General features: G+C 41.5%; 1 protein-coding gene across 1 annotated transcript in view; it reads left to right on the top strand.

The window, feature by feature from the left end:
- The first annotated feature begins 4,575 nt into the window (after window positions 1-4,575).
- gas2.L (growth arrest specific 2 L homeolog) overlaps window positions 4,576-17,630 on the top strand; it is a 77,450-nt gene continuing 64,395 nt past the window's right edge. The window contains exons 1-2 of the mRNA XM_018257270.2: window positions 4,576-4,801; window positions 14,248-14,371. The gene's annotated coding sequence lies outside the window, so the exon portion shown is untranslated. The remainder of the gene's footprint in view (window positions 4,802-14,247; window positions 14,372-17,630) is intronic.

The raw sequence follows: 17,630 nt of genomic DNA, 5'->3' as shown, positions 1-17,630 counted from the left end.
TTACAGGCCTGGCCGGTAAAAATGATGGTAGATCCCAATGTTATTAATCGGGAAAAGAGATAAATATATAGGAAGGCTGCTATGGGCCTGCATCTAGTTAAATAGAAAAATGCACAGGTATAGTCCTTGCTGGGAGTTGAAGCAAATGCCCTGCAGAGAGAGAGAACGTGTGATCCCTATAGCGGAGTCACCAGGCACCACAGCTCCCCAATGCCACTCACTCTCTGATAAAGGACCTGGAGAACAAAGCAAGAAGTGATAACATGAAAGTGAAATGATTAAGGACCGACATTCCTCATTCCCTTATCTCAACTCACAAGGTCACCTGACTAAAGGCTTCCAATTTGGCCCCAACATGCACACAATAGGACCTTATGTGGTCCAGGCATTTTCTTCCACTCCTAGGACACTCTCTGGGCATTACGTGCACTATACAAGCCTTACCTGCACTTTCTGGGCCTTATCTGCATTATCTTGGCCTCACAGTCTCTAGACCTTACCTGTATTTTTTAGCCATACCTGCACTCTATGTGCCAAACCTGCACTCTATGAGCTTTACCTGCACTCTCTGGGCCTTGCCTGCATTTCCTTGGCCTCACTAGCACTCTGTGGTCCTTCCCTGCTTGCTACAAGCCCTACCTGTGCTTTCTTGGGCCTTACCTGCACTCTACAAGCCTAACCTGCATTCTCTCAGCTTTACCTTCACTTTTTGGCCTTACCTGCACTCTATGAGCAAAACCTGAGATTTACCCGTACTCTACGAGCCTTAACTGTATTCTTTTACTTGCACTCTCTGAGCATTACCAGCACTCGCTGAAATTTACTTGCCCGTTTTGAGCCTTGCCTGCCTTTAAGGAGAAAATCGACATTTTATGAACTTTACTTGCAATTTCTCTTCTTTACTTGCAATCGCTGAGTAGAACTTGAGTTCTTTGGACTTTATCCTATAGATGTTACTAGGCCCCATGCCAAATTAATTTTAGGGCCACTGCCATATCCAGAAGTTGTACTGTTTTACTAATAGATGTTGAAATTGAACATTATTTGGTCTCATGGAGCCCCCTATATCTCCTGGGTCTGTTTCCTCTGTAGTTATACCCATGCCATGGCTTTATCTTGCACTTGTTGGGCCTGGGGATGGGTGAATTCAGCCCGTTTCATTGCGCCCAAAATTCGCCACCGCGAAAAGTCGCAGACGCCCATTAAAGTCTTTGGGCGCCAAAATGTTTTTGATACGCGGCAAATTTTTTTTGATGCACAATGCCATACAAGTCTATGGATGTCATTTCCACGTCAAACCAAGGTGAAAAAATGTGTCCATCCCCTGCACTCTTTAAGACTTAACCTGGCCATAGATGTGCAGATTATTATCTTATGTGCCAATCTTCCGACCTGTAACTAACCATTCAGAATAATATAAAGTGGTAATGAGAACAAATGCTTGGGCCATTAATTGACAGACAGCAATCGTAGTAATCGTAAGTTATGTCCGTCAAATAATAGTGACAGTCACTCGTTGATATGGTCAGACAGACAGAGATATTTTCAACCTGTCCCATCGTCTAAACAATTTGGTACAAAAAACGTCGGGACAATCCATACACCGTCCGAAAATCGCACCAACCTTGGTTTAATCCGATGGTATCTTTTCGTCTATAGCCAGCTTTACCTGGGCCTTACCTGCACTCTCTGAGCCTCTGATTCTCCAGGTTACACCTGCAGTGTCTCGACTTGTCCAGCACTAATTGGGCTTTCAAGCCTCCTGCCTGGGCTCTCTAGTCCCTACTTTCACACTGACGGAGGGAATGGGCCTTTACCTGCTCTCTAATGGGGAGAGTGAATCTCAACTCTCTCTGCAGCCGTGAATTACTCTCCCCTCGTTGGTATTGATTTCATTTTATGCTTCCCGTTCCCAGAAGCGGCCCATACACTCCACGTTATTTTATGAAAAGCACATTTATTTGACTTGGCAAATACTGTATATTCATTCCAGCCCTTTCTATTGAGTCATTCCCAACCAACCTGAGACAAAGGCAGGTGGAAATCGACTCCATCGACAGTTTTTCTCATTTACAATCTGGAGCGGGACCGGTGGGGTGGGTTAAAGGGAAAGGGGCAAAGCTTCGCTCCGGAGTTTTTGGCCTCACAGACTCCATCTTGTCACTGGCATTAAATCACTGCATTTTATGGTTCGGGTTCTGTCAGATCTTCCCTTCCTTTATATCACTCTGGGGCTGATGAGAAACCAGATGCTGCAGATAAAAGAGTCAACTCCATACGGAGAGGTCTGGAAGCCGTTATATACTGTACATATATATATATCTATATACACAGGGAGAAGTCTATACAGCCATAGTATCCCCCCCTGCACTGGGGTGTACTATACATCTGCCATTTACTACATTGCCCCCGTGTGACTAACACTATTTTCAGGCCACTGGACTATAAAGAGTCAGCAGTTTTCCTAATAAACATTTGGTTCGTGAATGCCAAAATTCTTTTCTTTTAAAACTTCAAAATAGAATTTTTTATTTAAAAAACGAATGAGGCAACCTGGTATGACTTGTGAAAGGAAGTAATAGATTAAAGACATTGGGGTTCAAGTGTAAACAAACACCCACTGCGTCAAGCAGGGTCGTCTCAACAAACGAAGGGCCCAAAGGCCCAAAATAATTCTACAGTGCAGAACAATTTGGTCTATGCCTTTTTGGAACTCACTCTAGCCATAATGAACCAGATTTGCTAGCCGAATGAGCCCAAGGAATTAATAATAGTTCATTAACCCGAGACATGCCAGTAAGATCATTACATAAAATGGATAATGAGCACTTGGCAGTAAGATCAGTGCAGAAAATGGATTTAGAGCTTGCATTAACCTCAGACATGCCTGTAAGATCATTGCAGAAATTGATTCAGAGGTCTGCATTAACCCCAGACATACCAGTAAGATCACGACAGAAATGGATAATGAGCATTTGACAGTAAGATCAGTGCAGAAAATGGATTCAGAGGTCTGCATTAACCTCAGACATGCCGGTACGATTACTGCACCAAATGGGTTCAGATCTCTGCATTAACCCCAGACATGCCAGTAAGATTACTGCAGACAATGAATTCAGAATTCAGAAAATGGATTCAGAGGTCTGCATTGACCCCAGACATGGCAGTAAGATCACTACAGAAATGCTTACAGAGGTCTGAAATAACCCCAGACATGCCACTAAGATTACTGCATAAAATGGATAATGAGCACTTGGGAGCAAGAGATCACTACAGAAAATAGATAATGAGCACTAAATTAACCCCAGATATGCCGGTAAGATAACTGCATGGAATGGATTCAAAGCATTACCTCCAATGACAGCGGAGCATTAGAAGAAACCTGTTAGGGCCACAGAACCTTATTCTCACCCCAGAAATGATCTGAAAGTTATTGACACAACACCCAACTTTTTTTCTGTTGACCCAAATCCCATTAATGAGGAAACACTTACAATTTATAAATGTTTAATCTCCAACATTCGAGGCATTACCATAAATCTTTGAGCCAGAGAAGCAATTAATGAGCCACGTTTGCAGCGATCAGCTCAAAAATCCCTCAAATCATCTTGTCAGGCCGAGAGTTGACTCTATAGATTGTGCTGTTTCATGGGGGAATAAACCCTATATATATATATATATATATATATATATATATATATATATATATATATATATATATATATATACTGTATAGAATACACAAAAGCCATGAATATCTTGTAAATTATATCCTTATAAATGGTGACTAGTGATGTAATAAGTTATAAACGGTGAGTAGTGATGTCATTTTTGTCACATGACTAACTAAAACTTGTATATTATAATAAATAAAGTACACTTTGTTGGAAAATATAAGGATATTAGAAGTAACCTCGAAGATCCTTCGGCCTTGTGCTTTTATATTGTCATGGAACTCCTCGGTAACTATAATATCCTTATATTTTACAATAAGGGGTACTTTATTCACTATATATATATACTAGGCATTTTGGTTCTCTCCATATTTCTACATTAATTCGAGTTTTCAGCCGAGGATGCTGGGAGTCATAGTTCAAGAGCAGCTGACACATGGACCATATGAAATATTTCAGGAATGACTTCGGCTGTCAAGGGAGTCGTACAGGTATGGGATCTATTATCCGGAATGCTTGGGATCTTTTGTACTGAGGATAAGAGCTATTACAGCTTAATAAACCCAATGGGATTGCTTTCCATTAACTCCCATCAAGCACAAGAGACAGTCCTATCATTACAGAGACCAAATCAGTTAAAACAGAAGAGATGTTTGTTGGGGGAAACAGCGCTGCCTTATTTCAGAGCTTTCTGGATAATGGGTTCCCAGATAACCGTTCCCTGTACCTGCCGTTTAAAAAAAAAGGACACCCCTGGGGAAATAAGGAATTCAGTAAAAAGTAACAGAATCATCCAGATCCCAGTCTCGATACAGTAAAGCTTTTTTCATTGTACTGTAAAAAAAAAGAAAAAAAAAGAAAAGGTCTGGAAGTGAAAGGCAAGGACGAGCTGTAACACAATATCTTTTCTACTTCCCAGCTATCGTAACCCTTCTCTTTCCGTCCTTATAGGCTGATCACGAGTCGGCTTCTCTCTCTCCCGAGTCACAAGTATCTTTCCCAGGAAGGAATAAAGGGGATAGAAAGTGTGGAAAGTACCATGAGCCCCATCCCTGTACCCAGGACAGTGAGCCGACGTCCGACCTGAGTGCAAGCAGCTAAGGCAGTGTCCCCAGCACACAGACAGGGTAAGATCCATCAGTATCTGAACCACATCCATTTCCTAATGTTGCTTCCAGCCCGGGGAAAGCCGCATGTTAATTGATATCTGAAACTTTTGGCTTTAAATTTCATTGACATAATGGCATAATAACAATAAGAAGTTAAAAGCAGATGCACTAAACATTGGGATATAAACACAGGCTAATTGAGAAAGCTCTGCAGATCAGACTGAAAGCTACACAGGTTCACTTCTTGCCAGCACATAATGAGTGAGAGCTTGTTGTGTCTCTTTGCTCTTTCACAGTTGATGAAGGGTTAATTGACTCTCACTGTCAGGAAGGTACAAGGGATCTCTTTTCTTACAGTCAGTGGAAGGTGAATTCACCCTCACACTCACATTAAAGGGGTTGTTCGCCTTTAAATTAACTTTTAATATGCTGTAAAAAGATATTCTGAGACCATGTGCAGTTGGTTTTCATTTTGTATTATTTCTGTTTTTTGAGTTCTGTAGCTTTTTGACCAGCAGCTCTGCAGTATGCAGTTTCAGCAATCTGGTTGTTATGGTCCAAATTACCCTAGCAACAATGCATTGCTTTTAATAAAAGACTGGAATATGAATAGTAGAGGTGTGTACCAAAATATATTTGTAATAAATCTGTATAACAGAACATTCTGTCCCAGTGGCTGCACAGATCTTATCTGATCCCCATTGTAAGCAACAGTCCTGTCCTGCTTTATGGCAGCTGAGATTCTAGCTATCTGTATAACAGAACATTCTGTCCCAGTGGCTGCACAGTTCCTATCTGATCCCCATTGTAAGCAGCAGTCCTGTCCTGCTTTATGGCAGCTGAGATTCTAGCTATCTGTATAACAGAACATTCTGTCCCAGTGGCTGCACAGATCCTATCTGATCCCCATTGTAAGCAGCAGTCCTGTCCTGCTTTATGGCAGCTGAGATTCTAGCTATCTGTATAACAGAACATTCTGTCCCAGTGGCTGCACAGATCCGATCTGATCCCCATTGTAAGCAGCAGTCCTGTCCTGCTTTATGGCAGCTGAGATTCTAGCTATCTGTATAACAGAACATTCTGTCCCAGTGGCTGCACAGATCCTATCTGATCCCCATTGTAAGCAGCAGTCCTGTCCTGCTTTATGGCAGCTGAGATTCTAGCTATCTGTATAACAAGGCTTTTCTATTAAACGGGTTTCATCTAGAAGAGTCGTTTTTTTTTTGCACACTGCAATCTCTGAAATACAAAGAATTGCATTTAATCATTTGATTACTTTTCTTCTCTGTTTTCTATGATTTGTTAAAATCCCTTCTGCTCGCAATCACAGCAGCAATCATGGCAGAGGAGCAGAGAGCGGCACTGATTGTATTTTAAACACAATTTATATCCAGTAATTACATTTAATGTAACTTATGTGCACACATAATGGTGAAAACATTCATTGTTTTTTGGTGTTAAGTTTTATTTTCCCCCGTCTTTTTCTTTCATTTTGCTGTAACATTTCCAGACAGTGGAAGCTGCTGCTTTGGCAGAAAGTCTCAAGGAGTCGCCGGACTGTGGAATTTGTTAGTTTGCAGATGAAACTGCTGCACATCCCAGGGGAGGGGGCTGCACACAGGTACATGGCAAAATAAACAGTCTGGATACAAAATTAAACAGGAAGATTACATTTACAGCTCCTCAGGGAGATTTGCTTCTTCAAAGATAGACTTAGACTGGGCTTGGTTCAAAGGAAGGTTTCAGCAATCAGCCCTTTTATAAGTCAGGCACAGCATATTGTGAGCATATGGGTAGGAGCTGCCATACTGGTTGCTTTAGGCAGTAAAGGAAGGTGGGGAATACATATGGCTTGTGAGTGATTTTGGAGAGCTTCCATCAGAAACATAGTTGCCCTGCACATATTGGACAATTGGTGGTGGTTATAACTCACTGAACTGCACTTAATATAGCTAGGATTGCCCCCTGTGACATCAGCGATAGGGTAGTGATGTCAGAGGTTGGTGTGACAACATTTTGGAATGCAGTTTTGGGGGCATGTTTATGATATCAAAGAATTATGTAATTCCCTTTTTTCATTCCCTTTTCATTCCCTTGACATGCCCGCCCGCCTGCCCACACATGAACGTTCCCACTCTAAGTACATACCCACCCACTTATTCCTTCTTCCTCACCTGTGACATTCCCATCTACTCTTCCACTCTCAGTACATCCCCACCCACTCATTCACTCTTCCACTCTCAGTACATACCCCCCCACTCACTCTTCCACTCTCAGTACATACCCACCCACTCACTCTTCCACTCTCAGTACATCCCCACCCACTCATTCACTCTTCCACTCTCAGTACATACCCACCCACTCATTCACTCTTCCACTCTCAGTACATACCCCCCCACTCACTCTTCCACTCTCAGTACATACCCACCCACTCACTCTTCCACTCTCAGTACATCCCCACCCACTCATTCACTCTTCCACTCTCAGTACATCCCCACCCACTCATTCACTCTTCCACTCTCAGTACATACCCACCCACTCACTCTTCCACTCTCAGTACATACCCACCCACTCACTCTTCCACTCTCAGTACATACCCACCCACTCACTCTTCCACTCTCAGTACATACCCACCCACTCATTCACTCTTCCATCTTCAGTACATCCCCACCCACCCACTCACTCTTCCACTCTCAGTACATACCTGCCCACTCATTCACTCTTCCACTCTCAGTACATACCCACCCACTCATTCACTCTACCACTCTCAGTACATACCCACTCACTCTTCCACTCTCAGTACATACCCACCCACTCACTATTCCACTCTAAGTACATACCCACCCACTCATTCACTCTTCCATTCTCAGTACATACCCACCCACTCATTCACTCTTCCACTCACAGTACACACCCACCCACTTATTCCCTCTTCCACTCTCAGTACATACCCACCCACCCACTCACTCTTCCACTCTCAGTACATACCCACCCACCCACTCACTCTTCCACTCTCAGTACATACCCACCCACTCATTCACTCTTCCACTCTCAGTACATACCCACCCACTCACTCTTCCACGCTCAGTACATACCCACCCGCTCACTCTTCCACTCTTAGTACATACCCACCCACTCATTCATTCTTCCATTCTCAGTACATACCCACCCACTCATTCACTCTTCCACTCTCAGTACATACCCACCCACTCATTTACTCTTCCACTCTCAGTACATACCCACCCACTTATTCCCTCTTCCACTCTCAGTACATACCCACCCACTCACTCTTCCACGCTCAGTACATACCCACCCGCTCACTCTTCCACTCTTAGTACATACCCACCCACTCATTCATTCTTCCATTCTCAGTACATACCCACCCACTCATTCACTCTTCCACTCTCAGTACATACCCACCCACTCATTTACTCTTCCACTCTCAGTACATACCCACCCACTCATTCACTCTTCCACCTTCAGTACATACCCACCCACTCACTCTTCCACTCTCATTAACATGCCCACCCCACTCAGAAACAACTCCTTCTCTCTTGGTCACGTGTCTCAGCCCCTGGGGTAACAGTAGAAGAAGCAGACCCAACAACTGCAGGAGGGCCCAGTGAGGGATTGCCTAGTAAGCTGTCTCAATGTATGTTTATTAAAATCTCTTATTCCTAAAGTGTAGGGGCCCTAAAGTCATTTGGTCTTGGGGCCCTAGAACTTCCAGTTACACCACCGCATAAAGCTGTAGAATTCTCTCCTTAAAGCACCTGCACTGACAGATACATTGGACAGTCTTAAGAAAGGGACGGACGCCTTGTTGGAAAGTGTAACAATAAAAGGTTACAGGTACTGTGCTTATATATAACAATTCCAACTGAGGGACTGGTCCCATTGCTTTTATAGAAACAGGAAAGAACATTTTCTTCCCTTCTCTGGCCCATCTAATTGGTGGGTAAAAGCCCAATTAGAATAAATGTGCAGTGCAGGGGGGATGTAACTTTTAAGAGTCTTTTCCTTACAAGTTCCTCACACCTTCCCGTGATTTATATGTAACTTTGTAAGCTTCTCGGCTAAAGGGAAAGTTCTCAGTTTATCTGGGGAAATATTGGTTTTTTTTTTTCCTTTAAACCAGACTTTGACGTTTGGCAAAGACTTTACAATTTTGGCCTGAATACCGGAGCAGCTTCATAGGAAATGGGAAAAGTGTAAATCCTACGTTGGGTTTTTGGTGTGTGTTTCAGGAGTGCTCGGAGTAGTAAAATTGTACTATACAGAGGCACCGAGATCTCACAAGTCTTAAAGTCGTTTCACAATGTACAGATGTATAATAAATAGCAAATGGTATGATCGCTGCTGGGGGCTCCAGCTTGTCACCGGCAACTTTTTCTCTAGTCCAGAACTTAAAGGTACACTGCCCTCCAATATACACGTTCCCAAACAGTCGGGCTGCACCCAAACAGCAGGGACCAAGCTGAACAGGTGCCCAACACATAAGGTTTAGCATGCCTAGCCTAATTCTTTCTTTAACTTTAGTTCCCCTTTAAATAGAGTTGGCTACGTACTGGTATATTACTAACCCCTATAATGAATACGGCATTTGAAGTTCATGTTATTAATAAGGATGAAACAAGAGATAGAAAGGTGAAGATTCTTTACTCCAGGTAAGATGCCAACCCCATCTGTAACATGTTTTAACCTAAGTGGGGCCTGAGCAAAACCTACCTCCCCCCCCTCTGATGGTGGCCCATATGGAACAATTTCACAATATTGTGAACAATGTTCTAATGGCTTGTATAGAGAGATATGATAAAACTATGTCAGAATAAGTATTTCCTTGTATTAAGCACAATCCAGCAGGAACCGCTTGTACTATCAATATCAATATATGTGTGAGATACAGAACATTATCCCCAAGGTTTGGGGGTGCAGGAGTATAGAGGGGCCAGTGGGGTTCCTGACTGATGTACTATATCAATATATGTGTTAGATACAGATCATTATGCCAAGGTTTTGGGGGTGCAGGAGTATAGAGGGACAGTGGAGTTCCTGACTGATGTACAATATCAATATACTGTATGTGTGAGATACAAATCATTATTCCCAAGGTTTGGGGGTGCAGGAGTATAGAGGGACAGTGGGGTTCCTGACTGATGTAAAATATCAATATATGTGTGAGATACAGATCATTATCCCAAGGTTTGGGGGTGCAGGAGTATAGAGGGGACAGTGGGGTTCCTGACTGATGTACAATATCAATATATGTGTGAGATACAGATCATTATCCCAAGGTTTGGGGTGCAGGAGTATAGAGGGACAGTGGGGTTCCTGACTGATGTACAATATCAATATATGTGTGAGATACAGATCATTATCCCAAGGTTTGGGGGTGCAGGAGTATAGAGGGACAGTGGGGTTCCTGACTGATGTACAATATCAATATATGTGTGAGATACAGATCATTATCCCAAGGTTTGGGGGTGCAGGAGTATAGAGGGACAGTGGGGTTCCTGACTGATGTACAATAATAATATATGTGTGAGATACAGATCATTATCCCAAGGTTTGGGGGTGCAGGAGTATAGAGGGGACAGTGGGGTTCCTGACTGATGTACAATATCAATATATGTGTGAGATACAGATCATTATCCCAAGGTTTGGGGGTGCAGGAGTATAGAGGGACAGTGGGGTTCCTGACTGATGTACAATATCAATATATGTGTGAGATACAGATCATTATCCCAAGGTTTGGGGGTGCAGGAGTATAGAGGGACAGTGGGGTTCCTGACTGATGTACAATATCAATATATGTGTGAGATACAGATCATTATCCCAAGGTTTGGGGGTGCAGGAGTATAGAGGGACAGTGGGGTTCCTGACTGATGTACAATATCAATATATGTGTGAGATACAGATCATTATCCCAAGGTTTGGGGGTGCAGGAGTATAGAGGGACAGTGGGGTTCCTGACTGATGTACAATATCAATATATGTGTGAGATACAGATCATTATCCCAAGGTTTGGGGGTGCAGGCGTTTAGAGGGGTCGATGCGGTTCCTGATAGATGTACAGAATCAGTATATTAGAGGCACAGATCATTATCCCCAAGGTATTGATGGATATATAGATATTCAGTATAAATGTTTGTATATATATATGTGTATGTATACTTGTATATAGATGTATATAGGTATATAGAGTATAGATGGAGCAAAGTGGCTCCTGATATTTACATTATCACTATATCTATAAGACACAGTCGCAGTACTGACAGTCCATATGGTCTTACCTGTTATACAATATGAATATCTACTCATATATGTACAATTTCAATATAGATCCTGTGGGGATCTCAGTAATTCCTCATTAAGATCCAGAATAGAAATATTTAGCATTTGCAATAGGAATTTCATATTAACTTCACACCATTTTCTCTTCCATACTCTCTGTCTATTTGACACCCAGTCCCAAGGCGCATGGGGTGTGCGGAATTCCATATGATTTCCCTGTAGCCAGCAGGTTTATGTTGTTCTTGGCTTTGCAGCAGAGGATTAATCCCTAATTCCGTGCAGGAATCCCCATACGCCAATCCCCCCACCCCAATTATCATACGTGAATGGGCCGTATGTGAGACATTATTGCACACGCAGAATCCCAGATGTTCACACCAACGTCTGTATAAACAACAACATTTACCAAAGGGAGGGGCCCAATTGGTTCTTCTGATTAAAGGCCCTCGGAGTTAAAGGGTCTGTTACTGCTACAGGGAGCTCCTAAAACCCCTAAAAGACCTATATTTTCTTTTCTTTTTTTATCTCAAATTTAATTGCCATCGTATGTCTCTGTGGCTGACATTGTAGCCTTTAAAGGGCATGTAAAGGCAAAAAATAAAATCCAATTTTTACATTCTTTAATGAAAAAGAAATCTATCTCCAATATACTTTAATGAAAAAATCTGTACCATTTTTATAATTAACCTGACTGTATGCAGTGAAATTCTCCCTTCATTTACTGCTGTGGATAGGAATTGTCAGACGGTCCCTAACTGCTCTGCAGGGAAACAATCATACTTATGAACAGCAGGGGGAGCCCCCGCCTTACTTCCCAGCCATGCAGAACTCAAGCAGCTTTGTTTGTTTCCCTGTAGAGCAGTCGGCGACTGTGTAGAGATTTTTATTGGATTTTATTTTTGCCTTTACGTCCCCTTTACTGTTTCCAACTCCAGCTGCAGGGACAAAGATCATGGAGCCAGATTTAAACAGATAAACTGGGATTCTATTTGGAGGATTATTTTGCTGCAGCCACTGGCTCTGCACAGTTGGAGAAAGTTTATATTAAACAATACAAAAACTATAAAATCCACATTAGATTACATGACAACACAGGACCCAGTGCAGTCTGTATATTCTGATTATTAATCAGTCTTGTGTATCGGCTTCTGGCAGATATTATTTGACTTGTGCTGTTTTGATCATTTATGACGATCCTTAAGCAGCCCAAAGTTACAAGATGGTGACCCACTGTGGCCAACTTTGAAAGCATAAATCATTTGTTTGATTAGGCTTGTGGTGCAGTAAGTTCATGTTTATGTTTAGTATACAAAATACAGCATTTTTAGACTTATTCTATTTTAGACTTTACTTCCCCTTTAACTCCTCTGGGCCCCGCAGTACATAAGTGCTCCATAATATGTTTTCATCATTCATTGGAACCAAGTCTATAGCATAGACCCTATATAATTGCACTGATCTCCATTTCCTTTGTAAATATTAATGGGGACTGAGGCAGTACCACTTGTAGCCACTGCCAGAGCCAAATCCTTTGCCTACTACTTTATCTACTACTTTGCAGTCAAAGAACTGGTGCCTGAAATATCTTTTTAAAAATCATTTTTGTTCAACTTTTAAATGAACCGTTAGTATGATGTAGAGAGGGAGACAATTTGTAATTGGTTTTCATTTTTTATTATTTGTGGTTTTTGAGTTATTTAGCATTTTATTCAGCAGCTCTCCAGTTTGCAGTTTCAGCAGTCTGGTTGCTAGGCTCCAAATTACTCTAGCAACCAGGCACCGATCTGAATAAGAGACTGGAATATGAATAGGAGAGGCCTGAATTGAAAGATGAGTAATAAAAAGTTATTACCAATACATTTGTAGCCTTAAGGTCCCCATACACAGGCAGATAAAAGCTGCCGACAGATTTAGTTGGCAGTTTATTTATTTTGAAATCTGACATGGGGCTAGACATATTGTCAATTTCCCAGCTGCCCCCAGTCATGTGACTGGTGCCTGCACTTTAAGATGGAACTACTTTCTGGCACGCTGTTATCTCACCTGCTTAATCTAACTGAATCAGTCTCAGTGGGACTTGGCTTTTACTATTTAGATCTTGGCTTTTTACTACTTAGATCTACCAGGCAGCTGTTACCTTGTGTTAGGGAGCTGCTCAGTGGCGTAACTAGATGTTGCTGGGCCCCACAGCAAATAAATTTTAGGGCCCCCAACATATCCAGTGTTTGTCCTGTTTTACCAATATATGTTCAAATTGCTCATCAATGAGAGCCTCATGGGGCCCCCTGTACCTCCTGGGCCCCCCTGCAGCCGCAGGGTCTGCTTCCTCTGTAGTTATGCCCCTGGAGCTGCTATCTGGTTACTGTCCAATTGTTCTGTTGTTAGGCTGCTGGGGGGAAAGGGAGGGGTTATATCACTCCAACTTGCAGTACAGCAGTAAAGAGTGACTAAAGTTTATCAGAGCACAAGTCACATGACTGGGGGCAGCTGGAAAACTGACAATATGTCTAGCCCCATGTCAGATTTCAAAATTGAATATAAAAAAATCTGTTTGCTCTTTTGAGAAATGGATTTCAGTGCAGAATTCTGCTGGAGCAGCACTATTAACTGATGCGTTTTGAAAAAAACATGTTTTCCCATGACAGTATCCCTTTAAGTTGATACATTCTTATCCATGTACTGAGTATACACAGCTTGCAGCTACAATATAACTAAATTCAGGATTGTGAGCGATAAAGGGGTTAAATTGTGCCTATCCGCCCCCAACAAACCCACGGTGTCCCTCTCTCTCTCTCTATTGTTTCGGGCAGAGAGTAGAAATGAAGGAGCATCGGTTACTGTCGGTGGCCTACTTCTCCCGTATTGTTTACAGCAAACGATCATTTGGAAATATCAGCAGATAGTTTAAATGACTTGGCCAAACACAAGCGCTGCCCTGTGAGCTTAAAACTCTCCAAAAATAAAGTTGTCTCTGTGGAGCCACATAAGAAGCTCACTGTTCGCTGCTGTTGGAATGGGAGGGGGGGAGAGGTTTTTTTTTTTTTTGCCCTTACAATTTGTTGAAACTGTTACATGCCATTAGGTGTACTGTAAACCATCCTAGGCTAAATTCTTTGCCTGACAATGCCCCTCTGAATCCCACATACCTTTTTTTTTTTTAACTTTTATAGAGGGGGGAAAAGAAGGATTGGACCACATTACAGGGAGAGTCGCTTGCAGGGAGCCTGAGGACTTTTAATGCCCTCGCTGGGTCCGACGTGAGACTCTTTCTGCAACGGAAAAGCCACCGACGAGGTAAGGAACTTGCCTGCCTATCACTTGTGCCCATTTCACTGCCAACTGTACCAACTCTTATACATGGATCTAGAATCAAAATTGTATTGGACAGAGCATGAGTTTAAATTAAAACTATAGTAAACTTGGTTATTGAATTTAAAATTCATATTTTTTAAAAATTTGGCAATTGTTTGTTTAAAAAAAATTAAGGATAACATTGCTATTGGCTAGTGCACAAGTCACTGTCTCTCGACGTATAAAATTAGGAAATATATATTTTTTCCTTAACTATATTGCAGGGGAATTGGACCAATGTAATAACTTTTTTGCAAAAATTCAAATTAAAAATTCACCTGTCACAATGTAATATTCTTCGTTAGGTTATCATTGCATTGAGTATCATTTAATACCATACTGAATTTAAAATTCATTCAAACATAATTTTTTTTAAATATCTGGCAAATTGTTTGTTTAAAAGAAAAAACTAAAAACCTAAGGATAACGTTGCTGTTGGCTGCTGCACAGGTAACTGTCTCTCTCTATATATAAAATTAGGATGTATTTTGTTTCTTTTTTTCTTAAAGGGGTCGTTCACCTTCAAAAACTTTTTTCAGTTCAATTGTTTTCAGAAATAAAGCGTTTTTTTTCAATTACTCTCCATTTTTTATTTTTTTACAGTTTTTCCAAAATCTAAGTTTAAAGTTTAATGTCCCTGTCTCTGGCGTTTGAGTGACAGCTCATTCAGGTGAAGACTTTAAACTGCTTCAATTTTGCAACATTTAGTTGAAACATTTTTCAGCAGCATCTCTGGAGTATTAGCAACTATTGTATCAATTCTAACAGCTGCCTGGAATGAAACTCAGCAGGGACAAAGATAAGAAATGTTGCAACTAAATGTATCAAGTTAGAACAGGTTTCAGGGTCGGCGACCCCCCTCCCAGAGCTGCTTTAGAAGGTGAAAAATTTAACTTTGCAGTCACACATAGAAAATAAGAAGTAATTGGAAAAAATCTTTGTTTATGGAGAACAACCTGAAAACAACTGAACTGAACAGAAGTGTTTGGAAGGTGAACAACCCCTTTAAAGGGGTTGTTCACCTTTTAAGTTAACTTTTAGTATGATGTAGAGGGTGATATTGTGGGGAAAACTTGACGTTGGTTTTCATTTTTTATTATTTGTGGTTTTTGAGTTATTTAGCTTTTTATTCAGCAGCTCTCCGGTTCGCAGTTTCAACAGTTTGGTTGCTAGGGTCCAAGTTACCCTAGCAAGCATGCATTGATTTGAATAAGAGACTGGAAAATGAATAGGAGAGGGACTGATTAGAAAGATGAGTAATAAAAAGTAGCAATAAATGTGTAGCCTTACAGAGCATTTGCTTTTAGATGGGTCAGTGACCCCTTTTTGAAGGCTGGAAAGAGTCAGAAGAAGAAGGCACATGATTAAAAAACTCCATAAAACCATAACGAGGACCAATTGAAAATTTGCTTAGAATTGGCCATTCTATAATATACTAAGTTCATCGGGTGGTCCTTGACTCTACGGAAAAGTCTGAAAAGTACATACCTTTAAATTTGCTTTATCACTGTATCAAACCCCATTACATACACTATAGATGGGAATGCAATGCAAGGGTTTCCTTTTGCACCTGCCCACTTCCTGATCCGGTTCCTGATCAAGTTTATATTGCAATCAATTGCTACAAATAAACCCATTAAATATCAACAACCGAAATGGGAAGTTCAAATATATTCAAATGTTTTGACTTATTAACATTTTAATTCATTTCCCTATCTAATCTGAAATGTATACGGTTACAGGGCATAGCAATGCAAGCATAGTAACATTTTGTATTGTTATTATTTATCACATCTGTTTTTGTTCAGCCCCTCTACTATTTATCCATTCTGTCATTTAATCAAATTCCTGGTTGCTAGGGTAAGCAGGACTCTAATAATTTGATAATAGTGTAAAGTTCACAACGGGACAACATGCATAGTACTATTATTTAATTATAAAGCAAACTGCCCCTTTGAAATTATGTATTGCTGTTTTTTTATATGTCATTAAGGATCTTGGTTTCTAAATGAAGCTGATCTGGCCATTCAGATACAGAGCTCTGACAAGGTTGTCAAGTGATGGGTTAAACTGGGTCAATCCAAACAATGGCCTCTTGGACCAATTAAATCAATGGTGGACTGAATCCAGTGTTAAAGAGACAGCTAGAATCTCAGCCATAAAGCAGGGCACGACTGCTGCTTCAAATGGAGATCAGATAGGATCTGTGCAGCCACTGGGACAGAATGTTCTGTTATACAGATAGCTAGAATCTCAGCCATAAAGCAGGGCACGACTGCTGCTTCAAATGGAGATCAGATAGGATCTGTGCAGCCACTGGGACAGAATGTTCTGTTATACAGATAGCTAGAATCTCAGCTGCCATAAAGCAGGACAGGACTGCTGCTTACACTGGGGATCAGATAGGATCTGTGCAGCCACTGGGACAGAATGTTCTGTTATACAGATAGCTAGAATCTCAGCTGCCATAAAGCAGGACAGGACTGCTGCTTACAATGGGGATCAGATAGGATCGGTGCAGCCACTGGGACAGAATGTTCTGTTATACAGATAGCTAGAATCTCAGCCATAAAGCAGGGCACGACTGCTGCTTCAAATGGAGATCAGATAGGATCTGTGCAGCCACTGGGACAGAATGTTCTGTTATACAGATAGCTAGAATCTCAGCTGCCATAAAGCAGGACAGGACTGCTGCTTACACTGGGGATCAGATAGGATCTGTGCAGCCACTGGGACAGAATGTTCTGTTATACAGATAGCTAGAATCTCAGCTGCCATAAAGCAGGACAGGACTGCTGCTTACAATGGGGATCAGATAGGATCTGTGCAGCCACTGGGACAGAATGTTCTGTTATACAGATAGCTAGAATCTCAGCTGCCATAAAGCAGGACAGGACTGCTGCTTACAATGGGGATCAGATAGGATCTGTGCAGCCACTGCTTGAAGTATTATAACTGAATCTGAACTTCAAATAAAACAGAATAAATAAAAGCTTTTAGAAAACACAGAACAGATGACTAAATAACCGAGAATAAGAATGCCTACAAGAAGTTAATTTTTTAGCTGTATCTCCACCTTTAAACAAATGGAAATCACAACAAGAGTCCTGCATCAGTCTGTAACCCTCGGGGATTCATTTTGAACCTGGGCCAGGGCGATACATGGATTGGGTTTAACAAGCAGCTTTTTTGGTTGTAAATC

The sequence above is a fragment of the Xenopus laevis genome, chromosome 4L, assembly GCF_017654675.1.
Source record: "Xenopus laevis strain J_2021 chromosome 4L, Xenopus_laevis_v10.1, whole genome shotgun sequence".
NCBI classification, from domain to species: Eukaryota; Metazoa; Chordata; class Amphibia; order Anura; family Pipidae; genus Xenopus; species Xenopus laevis.
Note: the sequence above shows the minus strand (reverse complement) of the source record. Positions and strands in the feature narration are given on the sequence as shown.